The 10,941-nt window shown below is 38.1% G+C and overlaps 1 pseudogene across 1 annotated transcript; it reads right to left on the reverse strand.

Moving 5' to 3' along the window:
• Positions 1 to 4,193: 4,193 nt before the first annotated feature.
• LOC143620743 (transcription elongation factor TFIIS-like) lies at positions 4,194 to 9,638 on the reverse strand (annotated as a pseudogene). The gene is made up of 2 exons (XR_013151389.1): positions 9,463 to 9,638; positions 4,194 to 5,313 (listed from the first exon to the last, which is right to left on the reverse strand). The product of XR_013151389.1 is annotated as a transcription elongation factor TFIIS-like (transcript).
• Positions 9,639 to 10,941: the final 1,303 nt, after the last annotated feature.

Consider the following 10,941-nt stretch of genomic DNA (forward strand, 5'->3'; position numbering starts at 1 on the left):
GCCTAGAGTATCATTTAAGTATCATAACGGTAATACTTTCTGCTTAATTTTGTTATTTCACATTTTAACACGGGCAATACACAAGTTAATACGCCTGACGTGTGTGCACGGTTTAACGTTTTCACATTCGTTTTTAATACAATTTAAATCTCTGCGAAAATGCGCGATTAAGGCACCCGACACCCGGCGTTTGTGCACGGTTTAATGTTTTCACGTGTGATTTTTACACAGTTTAACATCTCCGTGACAACACGCGAGCCGTAAATGTAATAATAGATAAATTATAATTGCTAGAATCGAAACACAAATTATAAATAAAATTAATAACTTATATATACGTGCATAAATCGTTTTATTTATTAATTTATTTATTTTTATATTGACAGAATTACAAATTTTGTCCTTTAAAATAAGACGAATTAAGGTTCGTGTCCTTTTCTAAGTTTCCTTGCAGGCGGTGTACTTTAAACTTTTTTTTCCTACAAGTTTTGTCCTTTACGCTAACTGGGTTAGAAAAAGTCAGTTAAATGCCCTCACGTGAGACGCATGTGAGGGCATTTTTGTCTTTTCGTCTACCCTGCAACTTCTTCCTCTTTTCTTCTTCCCCCTATCTCTCCTCTCATGTGCATCCACCATCACCATCCACCTTCTTCTTTCAACATCCAAAACCCCACCACCACCAGTTGCCGACTGCCACCACTACCCACCACCTACCGCCGCCACCATCACCTGAACAATTGCCGTCATGTGTCTAATTCAAACATCTCTACAGCAATCTCCCGCCGCCGGTCACACAATTCCTTCCATCTCGAATACTCTCCGTCAACGACTGTAAATCCCGAATTTCATAGTTGTTGATGCTACCCATTCAACAAAATCAAAATTAGTAATAAAATGTTACACTGAAGAGAAGAACGTACAAAGAAAGCTTCGAATCACAGGCGATAACAGCTCCCACCCACCACATCATTACCACACCGACATCGCCGCCACCTAGGGTTCCACGGAAGAACCCGACGGCGACGGTCAACAATGATGAAGAGATACAAGGTTACCTTGCCCCATCGGAGAACACCATCGCCAATGACTCAGACCACCGTAGGTAACACTTATCGCTTCAGCAGACAACCACCACAACCGCCACCTAGGGTTCTGATAAGGAACCCGGTAACAATCGGTGGAAAACTGGTTCGCCTGTTACCGTCTCCACCCGACCCCTACCATCGCCTATTACAGTCACCTAACCCGATTTTCCGGCGAGCCCACTTAACCTAACAAATCTGAGATCCGGGTTAATATTTTAGGGTTTCGTGGTCGATTTAAAAAGTTTGGGCTTCGTGGTGGCAGTTGCAGGTGTTGGCTGTTGTGTAGTGGTGGTTGCGGTATGGTGGTGTGGTTGTTTCTGGTGGCCGGAATTTGTGACGGTGGCTTGCGGTGGCCGATTTAAGAAAGTATGGTTTTGTGGTGGCAGTTACAAGTGTTGGTTGTGTGTGGCGGTAGCTGTGGGTTTGGGCTTCATGGTGGCCGGAGTTTTGGAAAAGGATGGGTCGGGTTCGGGTGATAGGGATACGGGTTTTGGAAAAGGATGGGTCGGGTTCGGGTGATAGGGATCGTTTGCGGTGGCCGGAGTTTATGGTGGCCGGAGTTTATGGTGATGGTGGTGGCTTAGAGAGAAAGAAGAGAGAAAGGAGGGGATTATATATATTTTCTTTTTTTTTTTAATTTAAAGATACACTAAAATTACAATTATGCCCATCACATGTCTGGCACATGTCATACTTAACTGAGTTTTTCTAACCCAGTTAGCGTAAAGGACATCACATGTCATGTTTAAAGTACACCGCCTGTAAGGAAACTTAACAAAGGACACGAACCGTAATTCGTCTTAGGACAAAATTTGTAATTCTGTCTTTTATATTAGTGTAGATGAGTATGTATGTATATGGCGGCCGGTTGTTTTCAATTTGGATTCTACAAATCATATGACTATTCAAAACGTGTCAAAAACCACTTCATTCTACAAGTCTTTAGACAACCACTCTTTGCCACGTGGCACTTCACCCACATTGTCAGTCCCATTATATAAACCCAACCGCCAATAACAAATTCATTAAACTACCATATTAATATTACCCTTTTGTTCTGCCTCTCATTTCAAACATAATAATAATAATGTCTCATAATGTTTTATACCATCCCCAAACTACACAAATGATCTCAACCATCCCTCCTCTACAAAAAAAGAATAGTATTAGTTACCGCACTTGCCAGAGCTTGAACTGTTTCAGAGCTTGACAGTTCAAGCTCGGGCAACAATGTAGTTGGTTGCTCGAGTTTCAACTTGAAACCGTTTCAAGTTGAAACTCGGGCAACAGGAGGTGAGTGTGAAATGTGGTAGTGGAGATCGGTTAATGAGACCGGAGTTGAAACCACAAAAAAGATATGAAGAAAGAAGACTATGATGAGATGGAATTGGATATAATAGATAATATTGAAGATGTGAAGGAAAAGGTGGAGTTAATGGAGATGGAGGCAATTATGGGGAAAGATGATGGAAGAGATGCTATGGATTATAAAAGAAGAGCTGGGATTTTTTATAAGAGCTCACAAGTATTTCAAGCAAATAAGGAGCAGCCTCATCATTGTACCTAAACATGAGGGACTTGGTGATATTGTGTTCCAAAAACTTGTGTAACATATAATAATGATTGTACATGTGTGGTATGTGTTGGTGTAGATTCCAGCAACTCCACATCTCATGCTGGTAAATATATGAGCAAGTTAACAATAGCATCCGTGGTTTATTTATCATAGGGTTTAGTAGCAACAATACAAGTTATTATCTATCTATCATGGTTTTACTACTATCTTTTTTTATTATAAATTTATAATCTTGTAAGTTTATTTTTAACCTTTTAAATATAAATAAAGATTGAAGGATTCTCTCTTTCTACATCTTTCTAGTTAAAAGGTTGTTTAGACATCATTGGTGATTATTAATATTAATAATAAAAACCAAGTTATAGAACATCAACAGAATTGATAAATAATTGGACAACAAACTTCTAGAAAAGGGTATTTTACTTTTGAGCTTTATTAAAGATAAAAGACCAAAAAAAGGAATGTAAAATCAGATATGAATATAAATAATAATTAGTAAGTAATGACAGAAAAAAGAAATATGCATATGCTGAAATAAACAAGCTTACATGAAAATCTTACATAGCTACAAATTACAGCTGAAAAATATCCAATGCATTAGTGCATATATTGAAAATTTTGTAGGGGTAACAAGTAAAAGTTTTTAAAAAGTTAATGATATAATGACAATCTTAAGAATGCTAAGTTCTAAAACAAATAGATAGAAAAGAAGATCAAATTACATAGCAATCAATTTAAATTTTAGCTAAAATATTTTTAAAAAAATATTAATTTTGTAAGGGCACGCGGATTTACCCTCCCCTGGGTTTAATCTCATGTCTTTCCAGGATTGCAAGTCTTTTGTCCCGGATGCGTTTGTGTGGTGGACCCCATTTGGGAAGAAATGGGGAAAATGTAAAATGCCTTTGTCCCGGATGCGTTTGTGTGGTGGACCCCCTTTGGGAAGAAATGGGGAAAATGTAAAATGCTTTTGTCCCGGATGCTGTGGTGGACCCCATTTGGGAAGAAATGGGGAAAATGTAAAATGCTTTTGTCCCGGATGCGTTTGTGTGGTGGACCCCCTTTGGGAAGAAATGGGGAAAATGTAAAATGCTTTTGTCCCGGATGCGTTTGTGTGGTTGACCCCCTTTGGGAAGAAATGGGGAAAATGTAGAATGACACCGTGATGTTAAGGAAAAATGAGAGAAACAAGAAAACCGTAGAAAACTGATGTGGCATGCAAAACGGTTTAAATCTCACAGATTCCTAGATAGCAACCCGGGTGTGTTTGCGTGAGATGGTCCGAAGAAATTGAGAAAAATTGAAATAACACCCCCGATGCTTGGGAAAAAATATTGGGATGGCACCGTGATGTTTGGGAGGAAACATGAAAAAACTGATGTGACATGCAGGATAAAATGGGATAGGCTCCCCATGCTCTAAGTATCTCCAGATTAAAAAGCATTTAGACCCCAAAAGTATAGTTAGCCAGCATGCATATAAACAAAGCAAACATGAGAATGTGTACAAAGTTATCACAAATAAAACAGGTAAGAGAACATAAATAACTAAATGTCTCAAATAAAACAGTTATCACAGCAGCAACACCTATATCTCACTACATTTGACAGAAAATAAAAAAATCATAATAATGTAACTATAGCAGTTCGAAAGTTTATATCACCTGAAACAGGCTGCCTCAGAACAGATCTAAATCAGAGATTCATTCAACTTATTACTCAACAGAACTTCCAATGATTGTCACAGTTCACACACGTTACAAACGTCGTCATGGGTTCATCCGCACTCCTTGTCTGCAACTGATAATACGTGCACTTCCTTTTCCCACACCGACCGCACTTAAACTGATCGGTTGTAGCTTTTGGTGGCTTGCCTCGTTCGCAGTCAAACAAAGCTTTCTCCTTAATCTTCACATTCTCCATTTGTCTTTCGGTACTCGCCATCTCTTCAGGCGTCAACTCCAGAATCCGTTCCGGCTTCACATGCCCCAGCAACACTTTCCTTCTAAAATCCGGGTTTTTCGGATCCTTAATATTAAACATTATTGATCTGTACTTAAACTTTTGTGCACCGTTGGATCGCCCCCACTTTTCGAACATTGCAGACTCCACCGACACAGCAACTCTGTACGGGTCAGACGCCTCTGCTTCATCCTTTAATTCATCGTCAACCTCCTCAGAAACCTTGCATAGCGCCTCTGAAAGAAGCTCACAAATCTTGTCTCTTACGGGATCTTTACAATAAACAAGAGATGTCAGTTTTGGTGGGCCCACATTGTTAATCACGGGTTTGTTAACTTTAATGTCTTCTCACTTTTCGACTTTGACAACATTAGCAACTTTAATGTCTTCTCGCTTTTCGACTTTGACAACATTAGCGACTTTAATGTCTTCTCGCTTTTCGACTTTGACAACAGTAACTTTTTTGTCTGAAGATGATGATGCAGTGCTGTGAACATTTTTCTCAACCTTGATTGAGTTTACTCTCTGCACTTGGGATTTTGAAGATTCTTTGGAATCCGAGCTCCCGTTTTTCTTATTTTTAAATGTTTCTTCGACTATTACATTTTTCCAGATTTCAACTAGCTCGGTAGCTAAAAGACTGGATCTTCTTTCTAGGGTGTTTTGTCAGTTGACGAAGCCGCTTCCCCACCTGAAATGATGGCATTTATGTAACTTTTCACATTAAAAGAAAGTACACGAGTGTCTAAATCAGATGACGGGGAAACAACCAAAATACTAATCTTTCTAGTCATTTATGAGTGATTGTATCAATACAATATAGAGCACTAAAACAAGTCATTCTTGAACATAACTGTATCAAATTTTCACTTCCATGAGCTTACACTATCTGATAACACAGACTAGCAATGCATGTTGAAGTCTAAACTTAAACGAAGACAAGAATCAACTATGATAGCATAAGAAAGAGATGAACTGAATAAGCAACATGATAACGAAGCTTCACAATATTAATGTTATGCCAGAATAAACACATCATTTGAATAATGAAGCACATCAACTAAGCTGATGTTTATAATATTCACTTACTTGAAGACAAGGCCACATCCAGACATGCATCTAAACTGTAATCCTAAATGTTCCATCAGAGACATTTTGTACAAGCCAAGTGCCAAATACTAGGACAGGAGAACACCTCGTACAAACGGACTAAAAACTAACAATATACTTTTCCTGTCTGCTATTTAGTCACCACGGTGTAGCAGTCCAGTTTCTTATTATAGTGTACCGCCAGTGACCAAATAAAAGGAAAATAAAAAAAAACTGTAGAGGGAATTTCTTGAACATAAATCAGAATATGATCTTATTCAACAGCAGGCAAGAAGCCATGATTCCTGCTTGCAATTTGAGTCGCCAAGACTTAATATATAGAAAATACATGTATGTGCCTATATGTGATAATGGTGGCAAACACGTGCTTCATTACTACACTTGCATATGTTGAAGGCCACTTTAAATGAGAAACAAAATTCTAAAAACACTTTAGATTTTAGAACACAACCAAAGCTGATGCAGTTTCGGAAGCAATCAATGGCTCGAGAGACTCATGATTAATCAAAGACGATAAACGAACCAAAGGTTCAAAGAACAAAGTTCTCTTCAATTAAAATTCAATCAAAAACTAATGAAACTAAAGACCTAACAACTTTATATATAAATAAAAATAAACATTTGGGTCGGGCCGGGCCGACTTAATGGACCGGATGCTCCTGCATCATACTCTCCGTCTTCGAAAAAAAACTCGTCCTCGAGTTTTGCCTTCAAATAAAAGCCACCTGGATCAAAAGGAACATCAACCCGAGTCTGATTCATTATTATCATGACCTGCCCAAATAGATCAATTTCTGGGGACGTCTCACTTGGCTCTTGACCTGTACCGCCTGGATCGAAAGGAGCATTGAGCCGCGGTGTCTTGTAAACTGTCAATTTGACTCGCTTGAATAGTCCGTGATCATTTTCTTTCGACTTTTGCGGGGCCTCACAAGTAAACTTTTCATGCAAGCCATGCACAAAATCACAAAGGTTAGATGACTCTTTCTTCTTTTGAGCAGCAAGTTTCTTCTTAGAGTCCATTTGAATTATAGAAATTTGTGACTCTTCCAATAATAAAAAATCACAATTATTAGTATTATCAGAAAGAATATCTATATTTTTGATAACCCCACTAGTTTCTCGTTTTTGAATTTGAAAATATTTTGGAGATCCAATATTCTTCAACAACTCCGTCAATCCTTCCATATTTTTCTCAATTTGAATATTCACGTGAATCTTATTTAAAGAAACAATATTCTTTTTTTCCTTGGAGATCTCATGTTCTTTTTGAATTTGAATTGCCATTTATTTCTTATCGACAATCTCGTCCAACAAATCTTCCAAACAACCATTGTGATTCCCGACAGCCATCATACCACTGGTAGCCACCGTAGAACCACCTACTTCAACACCTATTATTGGATGAACTGTAATACCGTTAAGAGCCTCGCACATCAACAAGCACTCTTCTTCATCACTGTCAATGACGATATCATGATTTACCAGAGAACAAAACAAAACATCGTCACTGTTCTTTGCTTGGCCACCATTAACCAACATATCACCACCCATAGCCACCATATATTCTTCCTCATCCCCGTAAGTATCAAACACGGGTGGCGAATCATAACTAAAATCAACATTAGAAGAAATCACATCTTCATCCTCATAACTCGATTCAAAGAACCGAGGTGGTTGACGGAAAAACGGATGCTCCTCTCCGTCGTCACCTTCGTCCCAGACGACGATGCTCGACTCGGTTTCCGCCTTGCACGTCTCCCGTTGTAACTCGAGATCGCGGACTCGTTTTCGGAGCCGTTCAATCTCTTCAAGATCGCGGACTCTTTGTCGGAGTCGTTGGATCTTCATAAGATCCCGTGGGTCGGAACAGACTCCACCGCTGCCTCGGCCGGCGACTCTGCGAGTAGGACATCGATCTTCTCCACGAGCACGTGAATAGAAAATACTTCGATCGTTGCCTCGGTCGGCGACTCTACGATCAAGCAAGTATTCAACACCACGTCGAGCCATTTGGGAACCAAAAGCTCTGATACCAACTGATGCAGTTTCGGAAGCAATCAATGGCTCGAGAGACTCATGATTAATCAAAGACGATAAACGAACCAAAGGTTCAAAGAACGAAGTTCTCTTCAATTAAAATTCAATCAAAAACTAATGAAACTAAAGACCTAACAACTTTATATATAAATAAAAATAAACATTTGGGTCGGGCCGGGCCGGGCCGACTTAATGGACCGGATGCTCCTGCATCAAAAGCTGTGTACCATTCAGTACTCAGAAATTAATATCGCATCCAATAAACCAAACACAGCGTATAAAACTATAAATAAGTACTACCATGATCATCATAGGCAAAAGAAAGAAGCAAAATCCAAATTATGTAACAAATACTACCAATAGTCTTACTATCTTCTTCCCTCAAATATAAAGCTGAACCTAATCAACTTAACTCTTTCTTTCTACTAATGGTTTACTTCTCTTTGTTGCAATTGCATACCAGCCTTGGCATTTCACAGAACTTCAAATCCAAAGCCTCTCCATGTCTTAATATTTGGCAATTTTGACAATTCCAAAATCTTAATTATTACATATAAATTAGGATTCAAAATATCAAAAACCGTAGGTTTCACACCGTGTAATCACAATTCATCCCCAAATTTACAAAAAAATTACGCATGTGCGAATCCGTAACATAAAATTGATACTAACAACACAAAATCCAAAAGATGTATTATATGCTATTTTTCAACATTTATATACATACAAAAATTTTCAAAATTGTATGTTTATTTTTTCATATCTTTTATAGAGTTTTGACCGATTTCTACCACAATTTGCCCATATTTTTACGATTTCAGACCGGCTTTAACCGACTACCGATTTGTTGGTCCGGTTAGGTGAAATTGAATCGGTATCGTACCGATAAGCGATTAATCAGTGACTAATCGCGATTTTTACAACACTACTGAAGCCTACACTTAAACAAAGACAGGCATCTGATAATACAAATTTACATATTTCTTACTGAAACCTAATCAATTTAACAATCAATTCTCAACTCTTACACTTTAACTCTTTCTTTCTCCTAAACTTTCACTTCTCTTTCACAAAATTACAAATCCAAACCTTCTCTGTGCCTTAATATACCCTACTTTCACACATGTGCAGATCCATATCAGAAGTTTGCAATTAACAATACAAAATCCAAAGTAAAGTATTAATAATTCAGAAAAGAAAATTGCAGTCAGTTAGGTATCCGTGAACCGTTTGCTTGTCCGATAACAAACGAACACAAACAAGACCGTATTTGGTTCGGTTCAGTTCGTTTACATCCCCGATTATATTAATAGAACACTGAAACACAAGTTACAGCATCTAATAACACAGCTTCACACCATATCTTAAAAAGCCTAAACTCAAACAAACACAAGCATCTGATAATACTGATTAACATATTTCTCAATAAAACCTAATCAATTCAATTATCAGCCCTAATTATATCAACAGAACACTGAAACAAGTCATCCAGAAACACAAGTTCCACAGTCTGATAACACTCGTGTCTTAATATACGATAATTATAGCAATTTGATTGTTAAATAAATAAATGAAACCCTAGGTTTACAAAACATTGACTCGTATCCAGATCCATAACATCCACAACACATAACTTCACAATTAACCGTACGGCTTCCAAAACATAATAATAATATTATTATTATAATACCTGAGTGTTAACGAGAAGTTGATAGTTAACCGGAAACTTCTTCAGCGCCTTTAACGCGTCGATGCAGCGATCTTCCTCCGGCGAGTAATCTCCGGCGCGGCTGTCAACGGCGGCGACATCGGCGGCTTTCTTAGCCGCCTCGAACAGATCCTTCAGCTCTGACTCCATGGAAATAGAGACAACGAGAACGAGAACGAGAACGAGAACGAGAACAAATGAACCGTGCGGTGAGAGTTTTGATCAACAAATCATGGCCGTTGATTTATTCTGTCTTAGAAATTGATCGTGTGGTGGATGATCAACAGTTGAAGATAAAGTGGTGTTTTCTGGCTTTTGACTTTTGAAGTGGAAATATTATTTATATTTACCAAAGATGGGTGAATAAATAAATATATTGAGAATCACTTAGCCCTTGGGCCCAAATAAGCCCAATAAGAAACATTTAGCCCAAATGGGCCATGACAATAACTATTTTTTTTTACGTCTAACAGTGGAGGAGGTAGAGGTGAAAAGAATAACCGAACCCGTACCCGACCTTACTCATAGAGTACGGATATGGTATGATTATCAGTACTAAAATTCAGACCCGGTAATACCCAAGAATCAGTTTCAAATACCTGATCTCTATCTGAAAAACACCCCTAAAAACTAAAAAGTACAACCTTAAAAAAATCCCATCTATACCTTAAAAATACTCTCAAAAAAACCCAAAAATAGTTTGTTTTTCAATACCCGACAATAGGGTATTCAAATACCTGGTTTTAAAATACCAGGTTATATACCCATCCTGAACCCTGTTTTTAGAGACAGTACCTGGACCCGACCCGGGTATTGCCAATACCCGGTCATACCCGAAACCGGGTATTTGAAAAATTCGATTTGTACACCTCTAAACAAATCGGGTTTCGTAATACCCAGTTTCGGGTATGAAACTGGGTTCAGGTATGATCACTAACTGGCAATAACTAGGTGACTAGGTCAGGTTCAGGTTCGGGAATTCTCTAAAACCATACCATATGCATCGGGTTCGAGTTGGGTATAAAATCGGATATTCATAAAACCGGGTATTTAAATACCCTATTTTCGGGTATTAAAAAACCCATGTTTTCAGGTTTTGTTGTTACGTAATTTATATTATTTATATTTATGTTTTATTATTATTTTCATATTAGGGAGTGGTATGCTATTTTGGTTTAGTTGGGGGTGTCTTTTTTAATTGGAATTCTATTTAGTTACGTTTGATTTGGAATGAAGATCCGAATGTTTTGAGATAATATTTCCTCTATTTTGGTTTCTTCTTCTCCAATCTTTCTAATTGTATCATAGGTATCAGAGTTTTTTCCAGGCGATCTTCATCGGATTCGCAACCGCTGAGATGACTAACACTCGCAATCAAGAGGTTGAGAAGACAATCAAGGATCACGAAAAAGCCATATCCGAACTCCAAGCAACCCTAGCCACCATGATGAGCCAACAAGA

This window comes from Bidens hawaiensis, unplaced genomic scaffold (assembly GCF_021521415.1).
Source record: "Bidens hawaiensis isolate Kalapana, Puna unplaced genomic scaffold, B.hawaiensis_p1.1 tig00002631_1, whole genome shotgun sequence".
Taxonomy (NCBI): Eukaryota; Viridiplantae; Streptophyta; class Magnoliopsida; order Asterales; family Asteraceae; genus Bidens; species Bidens hawaiensis.